Source organism: Rattus norvegicus, chromosome 17, assembly GCF_036323735.1.
Source record: "Rattus norvegicus strain BN/NHsdMcwi chromosome 17, GRCr8, whole genome shotgun sequence".
In the NCBI taxonomy this organism is placed as follows: Eukaryota; Metazoa; Chordata; class Mammalia; order Rodentia; family Muridae; genus Rattus; species Rattus norvegicus.
In genome coordinates this window covers 5,923,422-5,945,988 of record NC_086035.1, presented here as the reverse complement: position 1 = coordinate 5,945,988, position 22,567 = coordinate 5,923,422, and the positions used below count along the sequence as shown (strand labels likewise).

At 47.3% G+C, this 22,567-nt stretch overlaps 1 long non-coding RNA gene across 1 annotated transcript; it reads left to right on the top strand.

Annotated features, from left to right (window-relative positions):
• The first annotated feature begins 1,770 nt into the window (after positions 1-1,770).
• LOC134482663 (uncharacterized) lies at positions 1,771-22,188 on the top strand. Its single transcript, XR_010059037.1, has 4 exons — positions 1,771-1,942; positions 5,058-5,211; positions 17,670-17,718; positions 20,190-22,188. It is a non-coding gene; the product is annotated as an uncharacterized LOC134482663 (long non-coding RNA).
• Positions 22,189-22,567: the final 379 nt, after the last annotated feature.

The following is a 22,567-nucleotide window of genomic DNA, read 5'->3' as shown; positions in this document are numbered from 1 at the left end:
TGTGGTATGAAGGATTCAAGCTGTGTTGTCTTTGTACAACATAAAGGCAGGACAGAGTTCCCAAAGTACTAAATTCCCCGTGTGCTGGGATTCTGGATACCTGTGAAGCAGATGTGTGAAGTAGATGCATTCGAAGTGCTGGCGGATACCGCCTGCTTTTGCTTTGCTCACAGCCACGTGAGACATTCTAGCTTTGGGTATGTATAACTTGAAAGGGATAAGCCGGATGCATACAAGGCGAAATTCAGATTCACGTACAGCACACAAGAACTGGCATGGATTTAGTTCATTGGTTTCATGTCCTATCTCCTACCACTAGGAGGTTAGTGTCTCAGATCTCAGCAAACAGCACTATTGGGAGGTAGGGCCTTGCTGGAGGCGACAGGCAGGCAGCACACATGCCCTTGAAGGTTCTGGTCCTTCTCCTCCTCTTCGTCATCCTCCTCTTCTTCCTCCTCTTCCTCTTCCCCCTCCTTCTCCCTTCCTTCTCCCTCAGCTTTCTGGCTAACGCAAGGTGGGTGGTCTTCCTCTCTCACACACTTCAGCCATGGTATTCTGTCAAAAAATAACACAGCTGTGTCACCAAGAACGGACACCTCGGATTCCGTCAGCCCAAACTAACACTCCAACGTTTCCTGTTTACGCTGTATGTCTCAGATACAGTGTCAGAGTGAAGGAATCTGTGTGAGATTGCACCCGTGTGTGTGTTCATGTGTTTATTCATGCATGCTGCTGTGCATACATATGTGTATGAACCTCAGAAGCTAGAGGTTGACATCGGGTGTCTTCTTCAATCACGCTCACCTTCTTTATTGAGACAGTGTTTCTCAGAGAACCTAGAGCGTGCTGCTTGGCGAGTTTGGCTGTTCTGCAAGCTGTAGGGATCCTTAGGTCTCTACCTCCCAGAGCTGGCGTTACAGGCACATTCAAGTTTGTGGGCAATGGGGATTCAAACTCAGGTCCTTAGGCTTGCATTGCAAGCCCCTTACCGAATGAACCCTTTGCCTTGCCTCTCAGGTGCTCTTTTGTGAAATAAGATATTGTTCATTTATGTTGTGTTTATTGGGACAAAGTCACATTATACGTCAGAGCACCTGTAGACATTGCTACGATGTTTGCCCACCTCTAACTGAGTGGAAAATAAAAAGAACCGCTGCCCCTTTAAACCAACCACCACAGGCTGTGATAACATCAGTACTCCACAGAGGCAGTGAAAATAGCCATGGATTGGGGTCTAGGGTACAGCTGCTCCTCAAGGGGAAGTTCAGGCAGAGCGTCAGGTCAGCGCCGATGTCTGATGAGAGCATAAGAGGTGGCCGAGCTCATGAAACTGCGAGTGCCGGGCACCAAGACGGCAGGGGCCTGCTGATAGGTCCTAGAAGCAATGACCAGAGGGGTACGCCCTACCCTCCTGAATTGTCCCCAGTTTCTACTGACATGTGGTTGGAGCAAGAGAGGAAGACTGAGTTGCTGTTTATGGATGTGAGCCCTTGTGGACGAGCACGTGTTTTACTTCCTAGGTCATACCAAAAAAGTCAGGAACTTTTGTAGTGTGGTAGAACCCCCGAAGGCAAAAGAGCAGATTGAAGGCAGGCTCTTTCTCTTAAAGAGCTCACTTTTCACTCTAGTCTGGGAAACCCTAGCTGCTTAGTCAAGTTCTCAGTGCAGCCTCAAGGTCTGGAAGTGGCTGGCCTGGCCCCGCCCCTCGCCGCCCCGCAGACTGACTTGCCTACTCATCTCTTTCCCAGCAGCCTCAGCGTAAGCTGCCATCCTTTCTCTTCAGCTGCCTAAGCACTGTTCAACTCCCGCTGCCCAGCTTTGAGAGGCCCGAGGTCACAGAGTGGCCCCGGGTCAGCGTTCGCACTGCTGAGCAGTGCTGACAGAACCTGAGCAGAGCATTCAACTTCCTCTCCACCTGCAGCCAGGGCTCTGCCCCCATCCCGTAAGCAGCATGCTCCCTCTCTTGGACTCTGTCCAGACCTTACCCAGCTGATCCTCCTCAGGGCCCCATCCTTGAGACAGCTCTGTTGGTGACTGTTCTATTTTCTTACTTTGACTTTCCCTCACCACCTTCCCTCCCAGCCTCTGCTCAACCCTGTGCTCATCTCTTGGATATAGCCGTTAGCACCTCTGTAGACAGGGTGTCTCACAGAGAGGATTGACAGCCTGGGTCCCTCTAACTCAGGGTCTGGGCAGGCTTTATCGATAATGATTCCTAGAAATTAGAGTGTCAGAAGTGAGGCGGAGACAGAAAAAACAAATTGGTTATTAAATAAAAGTGTAAGGGACCGGATCACCACTGACTGCAGTCACTGGAGGCTCAGTTCCCCAGGGCTCTCATGAGTGAGTAAAATGCTTCCACAGAGAATGCAAGCCATCCTTCTGAATGTCTAAAGCCTGGTCCCCTCTTGGGACCCATCACCCATCCTGGGCTGGGTGGCCTCTCAGGGTTACTTCTGTACAACTTTAGGGAAGGAGGCCCCTCTCTTGGGATGGCTAGTCAGGTATTGTCTGTAACAATCCTCTACAGCCAAGTGGACTTCAACAGCGCCTCACAGAGGTGACGCATACCTCAGTCAGAAGGAACTTTCTAGGGGGCCTTAGAAGGAAAGATTTTAAGCTAGTGACCTAATAGGCTGTTTCCAATGTGACTGACAGACTTTCCTCCTTTCGCTGCCCTTCCCCCTCCTCCATTCAGGGGAGGAGCTGATCTGCTGAGCACCAAAGATTCTTGGCAGGGCTGACTGATGCTCTGTAGGCCTTTCCCATACCCACCCAGCACCCAACTTTTTCTAAGTTAACCAGTCAGTAAATTAACACAGCCAACCCCCATGTGACAGGCTAGCCCTTCAGCTGTGTTAGTGTTGTTTTTAATCTCTGTCCCTCCATCCAAGGAGAGGTAGCCTACATTGTGTTCCTTTAGGTAGGGTCCCCAAGGAGCTGATGCCAGAGGATGCCATCATGGTTATTTAGTCTGTATTCTAAATGTCTAAGCTCTTGGAGGATTTTCTGAGGAGAAGGAGGAGGAGGTTGAGGAGGAGGAGGTCAAGGAGGAGGAGGAAGAAGAGTAGGAGGAGGAAGAGAAGGAGGAGGGGGAGGAAGAGGAAGAGGAGGAGGAGGCAAAGGAGAAGGAGGAAAAGGAAGAGGAGAAGGGCTGGAGGAAGAGGAGGGGGAGGAAGAAGAGGGGGAGGAAGAGAAGGAAGAGGAGGGGGAGGAAGAGGAGGAAGAAGAGGTGGAGGGGGAGGAGGAGGAAGAGGTGGAGGAGTGGGAGCAGGAGGAGGGGGAGGAGGAGGAAGACCTAGAGACTCTGCATGACCTCAGTTCAGGCATCCTAGAGATCCCAGGACCCAGGCTTACTCTTCTGCCAGGGCCCCAGGATAGGCATCTCCAAAGAGTAGGTGATACACACAGTCCCTACACCAACGCTGTGTACAGGGGTACCAGAGTGGCCATGCAGACAGAGATGCTGAGGACTCTGCTGTAACTAGGGAGACAGCAGAACCATCCTTCAGCGCTTTCTTGTGGTGGAGAACTTTGAGCTTTCGATGTGATCTACAGGAGGGGGAAGCAAATGGAGAAAGGGCTGGTTTCCTGCCAGCAAAGAGATGAAGCTTAAAGTTGGTGATTTATATAAAATACATGTGTGTGTTACAGAATATGTACCTATATATTATATTTATGTAAAAATATACATATATTACATATATGTATATACTTTTTTCAAATAAGGTCTTCTAAACAATTAATTGTGTGTTTACTATATGGCAGGCATTGCATTCAGCACACATACACACACAGACATGCATGCACGCGTGCACATGCACATGAACATATACACATATATGCTCACATGCACACACATGAACATATACACAATGCTCACATGCACACACACATGCACATGAACACACACATGAACATATACACAATGCTCACATGCACACACACATGAACATATACACACACATGCTCACATGCACACACATGAACATATACACACACATGCTCACATGCACACACACATGCATATGAACATATACACAATGCTCACATGCACACGCACATGCACAGGAACACATATACATGAACATATACACACATGCTCATATGCACACACACATATACATGAACATATACACACACATGCTCATATGCACACACACACACACACACACACACACACACACACACACACACACACAGAGCAGTGCATTCATGTTGGCTTGTTCCTGGAAACCTGACTGGGTTGCCAAGAGAATGAAGAAAGGACATGAAGAAGGGATACACACGTCCATTGACACACATCCAGAAAAGCTGGGATAGGGTGGACTGTGTTCACTCTGATGAGGCCACATCAACCACTGCCAGCAGCCAGAGCCTCACAGCTTTTACTATGAACAGCACCGTGGGGATGGGTCAGAGAGTTCATCCTTGTAGGAGGTCTCTGTAGGTGAGCCATCTGTAGGGGTTGGGGTGGCACGTCACCAATTTGCATAGAAAAACAAAACAATAACACAGTTATTGTTCAAAGAGCATTGGATGGTCTAATGTCACATAAGACATGGCTGAAGAGACAGTGCATGAGCTCAGCTGAGGCAGCCAGAGAAATGCTGTACATTACAGTAAACGACAAAGGTGGAGAAACGCATGAGCAGGTTTAAAGTGAGTCCAGTGGGAATTCAGAGGGGTGCAGGAGAGGGCATGAGGAGGCACAGCATCAAAGCCAGGTTTGACGCAGGGTTTTAAGATTTGCTGAGCACTAATCCTTAATTTTAGGGCGCCTAATAAACCCCAAATGGATGGAATGAAGGAAAAAAAAACACAGGGAAACTTTAGGATATCAGATACTACTTAAAAAGAAAACTGGAAAGAAAAGTATACACTCTCAAAGAGAGATAATTAGACTTACATTTCTAAAGTAGTATTTTAAAACGTCGAATCCAAACCCAGTGATTATTCGTTCTAGTGTACACACAGCAAAGCAGCCTTTGAAGGTACGGAGGAAAGCAGTATGCTTCAGACAAATACAATTTGTATTTGTATATTTTGGGTCGTAGGATGTAGAGCGGTCAAGCCTGAACTGAACTTCAGGATTTCTCCTGGACAACTGGTTTCCACATTCCAGAATGTGCTATCAGGCTCTGGGAGAGAAAGGTCGCTAGCAGGCTTGCTCAGCTGCGAAGGCTGCACTCTGTAGCACCACCCTGCCAGGTGAGCCATTCCTGGGGGCGGTAGTGGCGTTACTGTTATGGGGACAATCGTCCTTCCTGATTGGGAGTTTTGGTCCGCTCCAAGGAGTGACTCATACCAGTCGCTATAAACTTTGTCAATAGCCCGCAACTGGCAAGCTCACAGTCCCTAGGTGAGGATTTACTCTTGTGGTTTTATAAACTACACGATGGTATCAAACTGCATTCTAAATAATTTTAAGCTCTATGCATTATTATCGTGTGCGTGCGTGGGCATGTGCATGCGTCTGCGCATGCGTAAGCAGGGTGCACGTGCGGAAGTGAGAGGGCGATTTTGTAGGGTTGGTTCTCTTTCCTCCTTACGTGGCCCCAGGGATTGAGCTCACCTCCCTAGGCTTGCACAGCAAGCAGCTTCACCAGCAGAGTCATCTCAGTAGCCCGATATTAACATTTATACCCATAGACTCCTACTCTCAGCCTTGGTCAGAGGGGCGCCATTTGCAGTGGGTGTCGGTTAATGCACAGCTAGCTGGACAAAGGTGAGGTCAGTGCCTGGTGAGTGGTTATCCACCAGGAGGACATTTGTGTCATTCTTTCCGAGTCTCACGGGAAAGAAAAAAAAAAAGGATTTGGAGCCTGTTTTAGTCAGGGTTTCTATTCCTGCACAAAACATCGTGACCAAGAAGCCAGTTGGGGAGGAAAGGGTTTATTCAGCTTACACTTCCACATCGCTGTTCATCACCAGAGGAAGTCAGGACAGGAACTCAAGCAGGTCAGGAAGCAGGAGCTGATGCAGAGGCCATGGAGGGATGTTACTTACTGACTTGCTTCCCCAGCTTGCTCAGCTTGCTGTCTTATAGAACCCAGGACCACCAGCCCAGGGAGGGCACCACCCACAATGGGCTGGGTCTTCCCCCCTTGATCACTAGTTGAGAAAATGCCTTACAGCTGGGTCTCATGGAGGCATTTCCTCAACGGAGGCTCCTTTCTCTGTGATAACTCCAGCCTGTGTCAAGTTGACACATAAAACCAGTCAGTAAGAGCCTGAGGTGGATGGTACACACATGAACTCACAGCTGCAGTGGCTACCAGGGTGAGACCTTCACCAGACTGTGACCTCCTGTTAGCAATGCTGTGGTGGGTGGATGAGGGTGAGGGACATAGGCAGTTAATGGTTGCGCTCTCTCTCTCTCTCTCTCTCTCTCTCTCTCTCTCTCTCTCTCTCTCTGTGTGTGTGTGTGTGTGTGTGTGTGAGAGAGAGAGAGAGAGAGAGAGAGAGAGAGAGAGAGAGAGAGAGAGAGAGAGAGAGAGAGCGCGCTCCATGGTGAAGCTTTCTTGCTCAGATAAATAAATGGCCCCACTCCACTCATATCATATACGGAATGGTATAATGAGAAGGGCCATATCTAGGAAACTCAAAGAAAGCTGCAGACACATTTCTAGGCCTCATGTTCTATATTAGTGAGAATGAATAGCATGAACTATTCCCAGAGAGAAGAGTCACCTAACCCTCTAGAGACTGGAGGCCCCAGGGAGTGGAGAGGCCTGGCGGGCGGGCAGTCTGGGGAGGGGACATCCTCTTTGACACATGGAGGAATAGGATGAGGAACTGTGGGAGGGTGGACCAGGAAGGGAGTAATGACTGGACTGTAGAAAAATAAAAGCAATGATAATAAAATAATAACAACCAAACCTTTTAAAATATAGCATCAACACATACCACACAACCAAGACCCAGCCTGTCACAATATAAACAATGCCTCCAAGGAGACGGGCAGACATCTTTACTGCACATAAACCTTGAAGTCAAGGGTCAGATTTTTCCTTCATGCCTTTTAGGGCTTAATGTTGTAGAATGCCGTGTCTCCTAAACTTTATAGATTATTCTACAGACCATACATCCTGAAAGCTTTCTTTTGTCTTGTCAGGCTTTTATTTTATTTTATTTTATTTTATTTATTTTTTTATGCGGAACTTGACAGCTGAATTCTAAATTATCCATGGACAGGGCCATGAGTAACAAGATCGTTCTTTTTTAAAAAGTTTTATTTTGGGGCTGGGGATTTAGCTCAGTGGTAGAGCGCTTGCCTAGGAAGCGCAAGGCCCTGGGTTCGGTCCCCAGCTCCGAAAAAAAAAGAACCAAAAAAAAAAAGTTTCATTTTTTTTATTAGCTCCTTAAGAATTTCATATACGTCTATAGCGTGTTTTAATCAGATTTCCCTACTACTTCCCTCCTGGCTTCTCCCAGGTCTATTCCTATCCCTCCTGCCTGTCTCAACTTTTCAACCCCTCACCCCTGGCAATTTAAATAACCCACCCAGTCCAATCTGCCACCCATATAACCCTAACCCCTGCACCGCCAACCTCACCGACTCCAAATGGGCAGGAGCTGTGGCTTCTAACCCTGTCGGAATACAAAGCGAAACACATCTGTTCTTCTGTGACTGAGTTTTTAGATTAGAATTCGAAGTAATGGGCTTCCTCACGCCATCTCTACACCCTGTCAGTACAAGAAAAATAATTTTATGAAATCTCTTGAATTGTCCAAGTCAAAGGCAAACCAGAGTGTCATAGCACGCTGTTAGCATACCAAAGGAAAAAAAGCATATAGATTAGTCAATGGGCAGCCCATACTGAGTACCTCCTTGAATTCAGAGATCTACCTGCCTCTGCCTCCCAAGTGCTGGGGTTAACGTCATGGACCACCCCTGCCTGGCTAAACACTAGTAGGTATCATTGCCCAAGTCTCTTCTGAGCCTGCGAATGCCTGATGTGTTCCCCACTTCCTCCCAATATCACTTGCCCATGGTTCCTGGTGCCACTTGCTCTTCTCTCTTTAGGAGCAGAGCTGCCTGTGGTCACAGAGCTGCCCGTGCTTACCAATCTCTGGCTTGTACCATCTCCTGTTCAGTCTCTCAACTCTTCCATATACATCTTTCCCAGTGGGCCCAATCTCCACCATCAGTTCCCCTCTGCTTTAAACCCTTAAAGAAGTTTCTGTTTCCGGTGTGTTAAATGCAAGTTTGAATTGTTCCCAGCCTCGTATGGCCTGGAGAAGCAAGGGTTACATGTTGAACCATATGAGGCAGAGAGTTCCAGGGCGTTACTGACTCAGTCCCTGTACTCTAGCAAGCCTCTCTCCACTGGAGATTAAATGCATCTCTGTTCCTTCCTCCCGTGTCTGGAGGCAGGGGCTGAGGGGACGGTGCCCTTGGGGATGAGGTCCTGTGATTGTCAATTGCAGTAATGGCAACTGACTGTGCATTTAGGTCTGATTTATAAGGAATGCTGGGTTTGCATTAGTGTAGTAGGTTTAAAATAACATCCATGCATTAGATGATATTCAGATTTAATGGAAAAATAATGACTGCATTAAATCAGGGTTTATTGTTATGGAGAGTTTTAATTTGGGCAGGACCGCTTTCCTTTCCTGATCTGGAAAGGGCTGGGTGGAGGAAGGTGGGGTTTCCATGCTGGCTCTTGACCTAGATCCATTTCCCACTCACCCGGGCACGAGTTCACCTTTTAAACAGGTAAACCCTCTCCCTCCCTTTTATCCTCCCCTTTCAAGTCCGCATCTGCTTCTTAAAACCTTACGGATTAATTTAAAAGTAATAAAAATTAAACAGAAGCCATAGCTCTTCTCTGCTTTATGAAATGGAGTTTCCATTGTGAGTTTGTTTTTTTTTTTTTTTAAGAGGAAATGCATCATTAGAGCCTGCATTATTTATCGGAGAACCTAATGAAATCATCACAACCATAGCTGAAGACACACAGCCTGGTGCTGGTTTGAAACATTGCCTCTAAAATCTGGTTAATCACCGTGGGACCCAACCATCTCATACTTCATCTCGTGGTGCTAAGGTTATGGAGGTTTTGTGTAAAAGCCTCAGAATATTTCTCCTCTTTCCAGTGTTATTATATTCACAACCCAGGGGTGATCATGAAATACCAGACTATGAGTGGAGGCTGGGCTGTTGGCAGATTTCACTGGAACAAAGATCGAGAAGGTTGTCTCTCATTTCTTTGTCTCTTGTCGAAGTGGTGCCTTTGAATTTATTCATCTTCCCACCTGTCTAGGTTATCTTATATTATAAGGAAGGAACAGAGCAGGGGAGAGGGGAGGGGAGAGAGAGAGAGAGAGAGAGAGAGACAGAGAGAGAGAGAGAGACAGAGAGAGAGAGAGAGAGACAGAGAGAGAGACAGAGAGAGAGAGACAGAGACAGAGACAGAGAGAGACAGAGAGAGAGACAGAGAGACAGAGACAGGGAGAGAGACAGAGAGACAGATACAGGGAGAGACAGAGAGAGAGACACACACACAGAGAAAGAGAGAGAGAGAGAGAGAGAGAGAGAGAGAGAGAGAGAGAGAATGAATCTCCATTTTGTATACAAATGTCTTCAGTGTTATCCACAAGGACCTGAGGTCAACAGTATGGCTTGTTGCCTCTTTCCCCACCTCAATCCATCCCCATCCATCGGGGACTGGGCTTTGAGGTTCTAAGAAGGCTTGGGAGTTCCAGGGCCAAAGGGAAGCTTAAGGCACCTGGGCTAGGGGCTTTGTCTCCCATGCTAACGCCACAGGACACTCACCTTGCCTCCCGACCAGGGTGTCTACATCTGTGGGCTCCTCTATCCCTCACTAACCATCTCTTTCCCTCAATGTGACTCCACTCTGAGGGGCTTGAGAGCTGTCACGTGGGCTCCATGGGCACGAAAATAATCCCTGTGTTTCCAGACATCTGAGGAGGGCAGAGCAAAGGCTTCCCCTGGTGTAGTGTACCACTAAGGCTGGCTGGTGACCAGAGGTATCGGTTTGGAGTCTGGAGCCCTGCTATTTCCCAGGTAGCACTTGCAATGGTTTTATAGAGGCAAGAGACATGAGCTGCGGATATTTTTTTACCTACCCACAATGACCAGGGTATCAGGTTACAATTCATATAAAGGATTATCTTTATAGCCCAGGAGCCTTTTTCTGGTCTACTTGTAACCTTTCTCGGTCCTCTCATTAATCCTTTGCCATGGGGATCGGATATGTGGCCACTTAGTCTGCTTTGGCCCCTCTTTTGTACAGAGCAAGAAGGCAGTGATCAAGAGAGTCGCCGCCATATTGGACTATCTACCCTCTGGCCATGCTTGGTAGTCCTGGATGGGCATTGTATACAAACCTGTACAAGCAGGCCTTCCTTAAGTCGTTTATACCTGGGGCTCCTTTTACAGCCGGTCTCTCCAGATTGGGGTGAGCCATGGCTATGATGCTTGGGGCATATGAATCTCCACAGAGGGAAGGAGGAAGTGAGGCTGCAAGCCTAGGACCCCTCTGCCTGCCCTGGAAGCCTTCCATGCCGTTCCGCTCTCCCCGGATTCTACCAGGCCCATCTATTTCCATCTCTGCTCCCTGTCTAATCAGGATTCTGTTACTATGACCACAAAGAGCCTATTGATTGATGGTTCCTAAGTGCGTGTCTAGCACCCACTAAATACCTCGCCATGGCAGAGGAGGCTTCACCACCTTTGTTTACTCGTGCCGTCCACGCCTTTCTTCTGTACTTTCCTCTTTACTGTTTAGCTTTTCCCGGGTAAGGTAAATGAGGAAAACTTTCAGTTGCCGAAGTCTATTATTTGTTGTCCTTGTGTGTGAGAGAGGAGAGAGGGGGGGAGGAGGGGAAAGAGAGAAGGAGAGAAGGAGGGAGGGAGGAAGAAAGAGAAAGAGGGGGAGGAGGGGAGAGAGAGGAGGAAGAGAGCGAGAGCGAGTCACTATGTAGCTCTGACTGTCCTGGAACTCACTTTGTAGACCAGGCTGGCCTCAAACTCACAGAGATGTACCCTGCCTGCCTCTATATCTTGGTTTGCTTGGATTAAAGGCATATACCACCCTGTCCATCTGATATTTATTTTATGTGTAAATATATTCTCCCGTATGATTTTATATGTACGATGTGCATGCAGAAGCCTGTGGAGGCCAGAAGAGGGCACCAGAGCCCCTGCAGCAGGAGTTACAGATGATCATGAACAATCATGGGAACTGAACCCGGGTCCTATGCAGAGCAGCCAGTGCTCTTAACCTCCGGGCCTTCTCCACAGCCTCTCCAGAACTACAGTTCTAGTTTGGGTGGGTTGGAAACAGTAGGGAAGAGGGCCCTGGGGTTGACAGAGGCCGATTCCGACGCTCTGCTCTCAAACCTGGCATTTGACGGTGAGTGTGAGCTTCACAGTGGTTGAGATCAGATGTGTGTAGTGGAGCATCATTTTGATAACAGAGGTGTTCTTTCTGGCCCTGTGCATCCATTGTTCCTGATGGAGAAAATGGCTCTTGTGTCTTCCACATAGACTCAGTGCAAAGCCCTGCTGGGATATGTCACTTCTCACTGATCCTCAGTGGAAGCCGGGAAGGGCTTGCATGCCGTCGTCTGGTTACCTTTTGGTCTCTGTGTGATGAGGGTAGTTCTTGATGCCCTTTGTGGCTTACCTCACATTGTCGTTCTTCCTCTGTGGCCTTTGGTGTATCCAACCCCAGCGCATGGTGGAAAGGGATCTCACTCCAAGTTGGACTTCTGCATCTACTTCCTGATTCTTGCTTCTTTATACGTGAACCCCTAGCTTTTGAACTCGACACCTAAGAATCGGCCATCTGATCTCCATATTATTTCGACCCTCAATATCTGTGCCCAAAGAGAGGATCAAAAAGGAGAGGCAGTAAGAGGACATATGAGTTAATATCTCAAGGCATCATCTCTCCAAATAAACCAAATTCTTCTGTCCCCTATAGTTTGGCTGTAAAGTGAAAAAAAAATTTCTAAATTTATCGGAATTTTGCTAAGAACTTTTTGATAAATAATATAGTATCAAACTCTATACTTTCTTTTCCTTTCTGTTTTTTCTTTCTTTCTTTCTTTTTTCTTTTCTTCTTTTCAGCTTTCAGAGACAGGGTTTCTCCTTCACGTAGCCTTGGTTATCCTGGAACTCGCTCTGTAGACCAGGCTGGCCTCAAATTCAGACATCTGCCCGCCTCTGCCTCCGGAGTGGGGGAGTACGGTGTGTCTGCCTGGCTGCCGGTATTTTCTTGTAGGGAGATGAGTTAAACTACTAATGTCTGCTGATGACAGCGCATCGCTCAGTTACTGTGCAAATGGGGTCATTCCTTCTAACATGGAAACCTGGGCCTCTGTGATAAGTCGACGCTCGACTTTTCACCTCTGGAGATTGCTTGTTTTAAGCAGTGGTCCATAGGTCAAGTGCACTAGGAAGAGATGTTTAGCACTGTTGTATTTAGGAGATATATATATATGTATATATATATGTATATATATATGTATGTATATATATATATATATATATATATATATATATATTGCCTGTAGTAACCTTTTTAATAATTTGCAGTGGATTCATTGAACTTGAGGATTTGCTCTCAACAGAAATTTATCAGGCATGCTTTCTTTTGAATGTCAGCATTTTAAAATCCACGTTTGTAACTTTTCCTTTGGTTGAATGTATGTTTCGCAAAACCATTTAATTCTTTAAGCTCCGGTGAACGACATAACGGACACCAGGTGATTGTTACAGCACAAAGTCAGAGTGAGTTGTTTCTGACAACAGAGGAAATAGTAAACAAATTATAAAGGAATTGGTTATTAAGTGATCTGGAGGTGAGGTCCAGGATGAAAGCCTCTCTGTGCTGCCTGGGTGTGCACTAGCTCTGCCCAGCAGTGAACCGCGTCACGGCAGTGGGAGTGCAGTGCTCTCAGGTGCATCCGGTTCACCTGGCTGTGCTTGTGGACCAGAAGGCTGTGTGTTCAACGCTCCCCTTCTAAATGACACGGGCTGAAAGATGAACTCTAGGCTGTTCTCACCGGTACAGGCAGGAGCTGACCGTGGACACCCGAAGGAGGACTAAGAGGGTTTGCTGATGCGAACGCATCACACAAAATGCAGACAACAGGTTGAGAGAGTGAGAAGAGGTTGCCCTTAGAATCAGAGATGAAGCCGTGCCCTGGGAACAGCCTGGTAGAACAGCAGAGGCATCACCTGCAGAGAGTTGACCCTTCCTTTGTGCTGGCCATGGCCGTGAACCCTGGATCTTGTCCCTCCAGCAGGGCCATTTGTATGAGTCTCCATTGCTTCTCTCTACTTTCTCCAGAGTCAACCCCCAGTGGGAAGCAGGCGACTGGCCCTAGAGAGGTTGCTTCCCTAGTTCCCATGATGTGAGTGACGGGGCAGCTCTCTGCCTTATGGCCTTCTAGAGTGAAGGTTCGATCTTGTCTCCAAGTTGGAGTCATGCAGCTGGGAATCTCTCCTAACACATATACACGTGCACACACATGCACATACTCATGAGTATGTGTGGACACACACACACGGACACACACACACAGACACACACACAGACACACACAGACACACAGACACACAACACACCCACAGACACATACAAACACATATACAGACACACACACAGACACTACACACAGACACACTACACACATAGACACACACAGACATACACACAGGCACACATACACATAGACACACATACACAGACACACATACAGACACACACACACAGACACACATACAGACACACACACACAGACACATACAGAGGCACACATACAGACACACACACACACACAAACATACACAGAGACCCATACAGACACACACACACAAACACAGACACACACACACACACACACGCTTCCAAAGCCTGGTAGCAAAAACATGGTAAGTGAGCACAAGATACTGATGGGAATTTGTAGTGCTAAGGTCCGTGGTCTTGGGAAAGGCCAGACTCAACAGGCTTCTTTACTAGAAGAGTGCTAACTTGGCTGAAAGGATGGGACATCTACAGGACTGTAGGTGCCTTCCTCCTTATCGTCTGAAGGAATGGTTTTAAAGTATTCCTTCACAGTCACTAATCCAAGGCATCAACACTTCTCACACTAAACCTTGATGAACTAAGTTCTTATGCCCACATTCTGCAATTCTAAGTGTTAGAAACAGAGTTCTGGAAACTCTGAGGCAACATTAAGGGACAGTTGATCTGTTACCAGGAAGGCTGTACCGGCTAGCTTTCGGTCAACTCGATGCAAACTCAGATCATGTGGGAAGAGCAAACCTCAGTCTAGAACATGCGACCATCAGGTTGATCTGTGAGCAAGCCTATAAGGACATTTCCTTGGTTGATTATTGACATGTGAGGCCATGGCCCACTGTGGGCGTTGCTACCCTGGGGCTGCTTCTAGGAGGTGTAAGAAAGGTAATGGAGCAAACCAGTAGGCAGTGATTCTCCTTGGTCTCTAGCTTCACTTTCTGCCTTGAGTACCTGCCTTGGCTTCTTCTCTTGATGGCTTGTGACCTGTAAGACGAATGACTACCTGTCCTTCCCTAGGCGACATTGGCCAATGTCTTATCACAGCAAGCGAGCAGCCGAGACTCAAACTAGGACAAGAGCAGTTGAATGGCTGGGCCGTTGCTCAATGGCAGCAGCACCTAGCGGGGTTTCCTCTCTGGACCCAGGCCTTACCCAACCCCAGAGACACGTCCATCACAGCGCTTTCCTGACAGAAGCATCTCCGCTTGTCTTTGGCAAGTGGCACAACTTGCTTGAACAAGTTAACGAGGATTTAGAGAAGGTTCTAAAGAGTAACGTGAAGGAGAGACATTGCGCATTCACAGACACGAGCCAAGTCTCAGATTCTCCGGTACCTCAAAGCAAACGTCCACTTATTTTCATAGCACAATGTACGAGGAGCACATAATTCAACCACGAGCGATGGCTGACCTTTAAGCACTCTCAACATAGAAGATTGTTTCTATCTATATTCATGGGTGACGTCTAGACTTCAGGTCGGAGTCATATTTCATTCGAGAATTGCTAAGCTGAAGATTCTATCTTTGTGTCCAAACCCAATGCCCTCCCTCTTCTCTGGCAGTGTAGGGAAATAGAAGTCATCTGTTGCTTTTAAACCAGCACTGAAGGGTTAGTTTTGAATATTTTTTTCATCACATAGCGTTTCTGCTTCCAGTCCTCTTGCTAGCTGCTTTCTTCTTACCCCTTAACCTCTGTAGGACGCAAAGTTAGCATGAGATAATCATTGTCCTTGGTCATGGCCTTACTATGTGAGGTTGTGTGCACCTGTGAAGGGCGTGTGCTTCACTCCTGTAGTTATTTATCTACTTTGAATAAAAGGCACCCAGCTAAGAGAGGCTCCTGAGAAGGTGAGAAACTCCAGATTAAAATAAAAAGTCATAGCGGACGGGCTTCCACCTGGCCTGACCTCTCATCCTTCCCTCTATAGCCACAGAAGGATTGTATCTGATCCATGCAGTCATTTTCTCTCTCTACTACTGCAGACAGCTTTGCCCTGTGTGGGACTTGTTGCCTTAGTTTCTCTCTCTCTCTCTCTCTCTCTCTCTCTCTCTCTCTCTCTCTCTCTCTCTCTCCCCACCCCCCCATCCTCTTCCGCCTTTCCTGGACCTCTCCTGCTGTATGTGATCACATCCTCATAGTTCTTCCTAGAACCAAACCAAACAAAAACAAACCAAACAAAAACAGACCCAAGTACATTTAGAAAACAGAAATATAGGAAAAGGAATGCAAAAATTTAACTCTTTGGCTAAACAACAAATGTCTTTCCCATTCAATCCTAGCACTCAGGAGACAGAGGCAGATGGATCTCTGAGTTTGAGGATAGCCTGTTCTACAGATCGAGTTCTAGGACAGCCAGGGCTACACAGAGAAACCTTGTCTAGAAAAACAAAAGCAAGCAAGCAAGCAACATTTATCAGTCCCTTCTAGTGCCCTCTTGAGTAGTCACTGCCGACTCCCCTCTTGAGCCTCTCGACCCATTTTCACAGTCAATTTTGCATCTTTAGGGATCAATTTCTCTTTCTTGGCTTCTGATTTTTCCCTCCTGCCTTTAGATTTACTCCTTGGGTTCCCTGTTTCCAGAGGGAGCTGTGCATCATGGTGGGGTGGCATGGCAGCAAGCAACAAGAGCAAGAGGCTGAAAGATCAAATCTTCAACCACGCACAGAAAGCAGAGGGAGAAGGGAAGTGGGTCAAGGTTCTAAGTTCAAAGTCCAGCCTAAGTGATGTACTTCCTACAGCAAGGTTGTACCTTCTAAAGATTCCATAAAATCCCTACTAGATTCACCAAGTGGGGACCAAGTGTTCAAATAGATGAGCCTGTGGGGGACATTTTATTCGAACCACTACAGTTACTTGCAGGAAGTATAGATTAGTCAAAAGCAGTTCCATCACTGAAAATCCCATCCCAGCTTGGGTGGTGACTCCTAAGACTACATCCCTGGAGTTCTTTCTCCAGTGCTCACATGGCTTGATGGGTTGGGGGTCTCCTTTCCTCAACTGCCATTACTGCTCAGTGGAGAGGGAGGAACCACAATAATCCTCTAGGTTTCAGGGCCTTCCTGAGGCTTGACTTGTTTACTTCCTGAATCTTTTTTTTTTTTTTTGGTTCTTTTTTTCGGAGCTGGGGACCGAACCCAGGGCCTTGCGCTTCCTAGGTAAGCGCTCTACCACTGAGCTAAATCCCCAGCCCCGACTTCCTGAATCTTAATGAACCTCTATGTAGGGTAGAATGTTTGAATTCACGGGAAACTGCTACACAGCACTACTCCCCCTTTAAGAGACCTTGCTCAGTGGCAAAGAGACCATGTAGCAGTCTCTTCCCAATGGCGTTGATTCTCAATCCCCATAACACCAAGCAAGGGAAAAAAAAAGACTTCAATACATGGACCCGTGGGGGACATTTCAGATCCTAACTATGGTAACTTCATGAAATCTTATTCTATGTCTTCCCTCATTTAATGAGTTCCAGCCACTGAGTTTCAGTTCCTTGCTGTCTCCACTTGCCTGGTTTATTTTCCTCTGGCTTTGTTAGGGGTTGACTCTCTAGCTTTTCCACCCTTAGCTGACCATCTGGAAATAGATTTGTGTCCCGTTGTCATCTCTGATGTATACCGTATATCTCTCCCATGCTGTTAGCCACATTCTGCAACAGTGCCCTTATTTAATATCTGTCTCGGCCATTGGAATGTAAGCCACATGAAGCTACATGCATTTCATGTCTGTCTGTATGTCTGTATGTCAAGACTCTAACAGTACCTGTTTTGGACTATTGGATAAAAGCAAGGCATTGAGTGTGTTAAACAAACAGATGTGACGTGCTTAGATTAGAAATGTGGGCACGTTCTGGTTATTCCCTTAGAGGAATATGCTTTCCTTGCATTGGTCAAATAGTTCCCGGTCCTTCCAACATAGAAAGCAATAGCCAGGTCTTTCTTAACGATCTCTGATAGTGAGAAGACCCGTTTAGTCACTCTGCTTGGAAAGTGTCACGTGTTCAGATTGGGTGTTCAAAGTGTGAACCTTTACAGTGCCTGAAACGCCTTTCTACTGAAACATCTTGTGAGATGTTTTTCCCCTCTCATGACCGACTTTCCCACTTACTTTTAGATCGATGCCTGAGAATACTCCTCCATTTGACTTTCCAAGGAAAGCACTGGTAAGTTAATACTGACTCCAAGATGGAGAATACCCAGACGTTATGAATGTAAGAAGGGGTTTACATCCTGTCATGTAAGGCCCAGGAAGGAACATAGGCATCCTCCTACCCGTGGACGCTTAGGAAAGAAGTGTCTTGGGATTGTGGTCCTCAGCACTGTTGGTGTCTGGACTTCTATAATCATCCATGCGAGGGATAACAGGCACCTCCACACTCAGGATGAAAGGTGCCTTCTTTGGAGGTAATCCTGCTACGTGCAGGGTAACTTCTGAGCCTCAATGAGCCTGCAAGTGATGCAAAGGCACGGGCTCCTGTGGGGCAGCAGGTCCTCAAATGCTGCTGGCTTGCTGACGGTGGAGCCATGCTGTCTGACTCTTAGCTCTTTGTCTTGATGGCAAGGCAACCTTGGCCACTTTGCTCAAGCTCTTTACACTTTGGTTTTTCTCAGCTGCCAAGGGCGGTATAGCTGCGTCCATGTTGAGATGTATTGTAAGGGGAATTTTGTATTAGAGGTTTCATAAGTGTTACTAATTCTTGCTGCTGCTCATGTCATGACCATTGCCTTGCAACTGAATATGTCGACAGAACCCATGTTTTGGCACTCAGCATTCAGACTTTATCCTGTTGGAAATTTTGTCTTCTCTGAGCCATTTACTCTGTCTACCCTTGTCTGACCTCCACACCGTGTTCTTGATGGATAACTTTGTTTGCCTGGATTTCTTGCTAGTGACCTCTGAGAGTGTCTCTCTGGGGTATGACTGTTAGGGCCACTGGTAAGATAGACTTGTGTGTGAGCTTGGGGCATCTTCTGGGGTGTGACTGGTAGTACCACAGGAAGGAGTCACTGTGCTTTCCTGTCCTTCCTGATCCTCTAGGACTGTCAGGGCACGAGACGTCTTCTGAAGAGGGAGAAGAGATTGAGCAAGACCTTAGTCTGATGAGTAGTATTTCTCAACGCCTTGCATTTTAAACATGGGGCAGAGCTAAAAGGATGATATGCCATGTGTCGGGTCAGCAATGAGACCGCCTTGTGTGGGTCAGAGGACACCGCTACCAGGCAGAGGAAATAGGGCTGCGTGCATCCCTTTGCTGCCTTGGCTCCTTTTCTTTTCTGTCTGAGTCTCCTCGGCATCCAAGTTGACAGAATTTGGGTGGTGGCTCTGTCTGTGGTAGACCCGTTAGGCTCTTAAACGTAATTGGAAACAGACACAAGTGTGGGCTCTTGGCCCTCAGTTGAGCCTATGACAAGTGTCTTGGTATTTATTCGGTTATTACTGTGACCCAGAAAGTGCACAGGCATGTCCCGGTGCGTGGAGGGCCGTTTGTCCTGTCCTCTCTCAGGAGTTAGGTAGCTCTTTGCATTGAGACAGACAGCCAATGTGCTCCAAGGGTCCTCTTTCTGCTCTGTGATTCTGTTTAAAGCTTTGTGTCACCCCGGGGGAAAGCCCTTCTGTAGATCCTTTTGGCTGTCAGTGGCTGACAGGATGCATTACCAGGAATGGACAAATGCAACTGGGGTTCTCACATAAGATTTCCTGTGGCATTTATTGCCCATTGGGATTTCCAGACCAGCATGATGCCCATCTCCGGAAAACATGATGTATGGCACCGTGAGTGAGCGGCCTCTTAGACCTCCCTGAAATGACCTCTCAGAAATGCCCTGCCAGGTATACACGTGCAGTTTGCATGGCTGTGGAGAGATTCGAGCCCTGTCCACACAGACCTGGTGCAACACACCCTGACCATAAATTCCTGATTACTTTCTTTTTCTCTAACTTTGCGAAAGCTTAGCTGGAAGGCCCTGCAGATCTTTTTTTAAAAAAAAATTTCCCTGGCAGGCCTAGGAGCCAGGAAAGATTTAATTTCAGACAAGAATGTTGCTGTTTGTATCACTGAGTTCTTTATTTAATTACAGTAACACATTGTTTAAATTAGGTTCCCTTTGAAAAGAAATGGATGTTTAATTGAGGGGGAAAATATTATGTGAAAGCAGACGAAGTTTTGAGGCATTGGAAACTCTGCCCCTCTGTCCCTCTCTTCTGCCCTCAGGAAGTCTGTCCTTCTTGCCCAATAGCTTTGTTCCAGGCTCAGCTCTGCACCCTGCTCCCATGGTCACCGAAGGCCCAGCCCAGGTGGACATCAAGGTGGGCTTCTCCTGGCCTCGAGAGCCTGGTCAGAATGGAAAAGAGTGCATTCAGATCCCCCAACATAGAGAAATCTTTTTAGGTGATTGGATTAGTCTCAAAAGGCCAAGTAAGATGTGAGGTGGCTCCTCTCTGCCCATTGGACAACGGGCCTCAGCCCTAAAGTCATGGCTGTGAGAATTCCTCAGCTAAATTTTGTCCTACCTCCTTCCCCTTTCTCCCTTCTTCCTCTCTTTCGTATTAAAATTGTCACGTAAGATGGTAGGAATGATGTGCTTGATGGCCTATTTGAATTAATTAAATCACAACCATCCTTTTCACCTACAGTCATGGCCAGAAACTCGTCCCACTCCACCAAGGTGGCATCACAGTAAGGTCTGACTTCTGCGTCTCAAGTACCTGTCGGAGTAGTCGCTGAGCTCATAGGTGAGACTCAGGGCTGGGTCAAGGTCCCTGTTTGAGTTTTGATGCCTTGTGATTCTCTGGCCAGCACTTCCCTTAGGGGAAGGCTGTGTGGCTGAACCAGAGTGGCTGTCTGCCTTTGTCCTCCACTCCCCTACAGTGCATGCGTGAACAGCCACAGCCTGTCTGTGACTGCAGTGGATAATCTTTCTAGTCCAGAACATTCTGCAAATAACTGTGGAAGGCCCGTGTGGAAAATACTATGCTAGTATGGCAAAGAATTTAGAGCCTCGGACAAACCTTGGATGAGGCAGAAGGAGGTAATTTGGGAGAACGGAGAAAAGGCAACACTGTATGGGGAGAAAAGGCAACATTGAAAAGATGGCTTGGGGTGAATAACTTCACAGCCACCCACAGGAAGCTTGGGCATCTGCCACAGCAGGAACCAATCTCTCCTTCCTGTTGCAGTCTCCCGCAGGGAATGATCTTTAGGTGCTGGGACTTCTTAGGCTGCTCAGGCCTGAGCTGGGGTTTTGAAGACAGACTCTGGGCATGGAGCAGACTCTTACATCACCACATTACCACATCATCACATCACCACGTCAAGCTCATCATTTCAGTCCTAAACTGTGTCTTCCGTGCTCTGGTCTTTGGTGTCCACAGCTCTGTGCACTGTCCCTTACACTTTGCAGGAAGGAGGCAGGTTCCCTGAGGGGAGGATGGGGGAGGAGGTGGGTTAGCCTATGGGGAGGAGGAGGGGGAGGGAAAGGCGAGTTCCCACCTGTGGGCTAACACATTATCACTGCTCCCGGTAGGATGGGCCATGCCACACACAGCTCTTTGGCTCACTTGACGTTATGATCCAGATAAAGCACGGATGAACGTCTGGGATCTTGTTCCAGAACTTTGTGTGTGGTTACCTAGTGGTGAATGAGAACAGAATGGAAAGGCGAGGGTGAGGAAGAAGTGGGTGAGAGGTGAAAAACTGAACCACTTGAGCTCTGCAGTGATAGGAGCCGAGCATCATCTCCCTCACGCTCTATGGCGTCCTGTCAGAGAGGCACTTCTGCTGCCACCACCTTTAACTGGGCAGTCAAGGGTCAAGGGTCAGGGGTCAAGGTTCAAGGAGTCAACAGCTTGTCAAAGTCCACATAGCTCAAGAGAGCCAGAGCCAGGTTTCAACCGAGTGTGGTCTGACTTTTGAGCCTCTATCAGTATCTCTTCTAAGAACGACAGCATCCACAAAATTTATGTAGATGCCGAGAGACATAAGAAAGGATGTGTTTGTGCTGTGTTTGTAATGCACGCAAGTGTCTTCCTGCTCGTGAACATGTGTGTTTTCATGTCTATTCTTACATGTTTATTCATATGTTTGTAGGTTTCCATATATGTACAATAGTGCACCATGTAATTTACAATGTCACTTTAATTGAAAAAATGAACTGTAACTCAAGAGAAGGAAGCTGTGCATACAGTAGTGGTCACCCATGTCTATCCCACTCACTGCCAGCACGGTCATCTTCTTTTGTATATAGTTGTTTGCACAAGGGTGACTTACTTATAGCAATCACCACAATGTATCCCCGGATACATTGTTAGGAACCTGTGCTTGGAGTGGTGAGTTATTTATCGTAATGGCCACAATGTATTGTTAGGAACCTGTGCTTGGCATTCAAACTACATGATACTTAAACATGTGGTTTTTATAAAGTGGCTCTATGTCATGCTGTGTCACTTCCTGACTGCCTGACTTGAGGTCCCAGAGCAGAAGTGGTGCCAGGCACTTCCTCCCAGCAGCCCATGCACTACTGCAGGACACGTGACCCCTGGGTACTCTTTTCCAGGTTGGGATTATCTTATTTTGAGATATGGTCATTGAAGAAGTCACTTTAAGCAGGTTCTTGTACTTGGTTTCTTCTCTTCTTATCTGACGATGAGCGAGTCCTTCCTGGGGTCCGAACTGACAGGCCTGGTCGGGTCTGAAAAGCTATGGAAAGCTGTGTGAGTCACCACGGTGGTGTGGCTACTACTGGTGGGGTCCTCAAGGGTTCCTGGTGGTTAGGAAGTGCCCCTAGAGCTAGTGATGTCCTTCGTTTTCTCAAGCCAGTATACAAGTCCCTCACTACTCGATGTGGCGTTGGGATTTCTGTGGGGATCATGGACTGTTCGACATTGCACCACAGTATTTATGAAGTTGGCTCTGGTGGACTCCCAGGTATGATGATGGCAGTGGTTGGCTCAGCCACGGGCAGACATTGTATCACTGTGGTGGTTTAAAATGGCTGCCATAGTGATAATAAAAA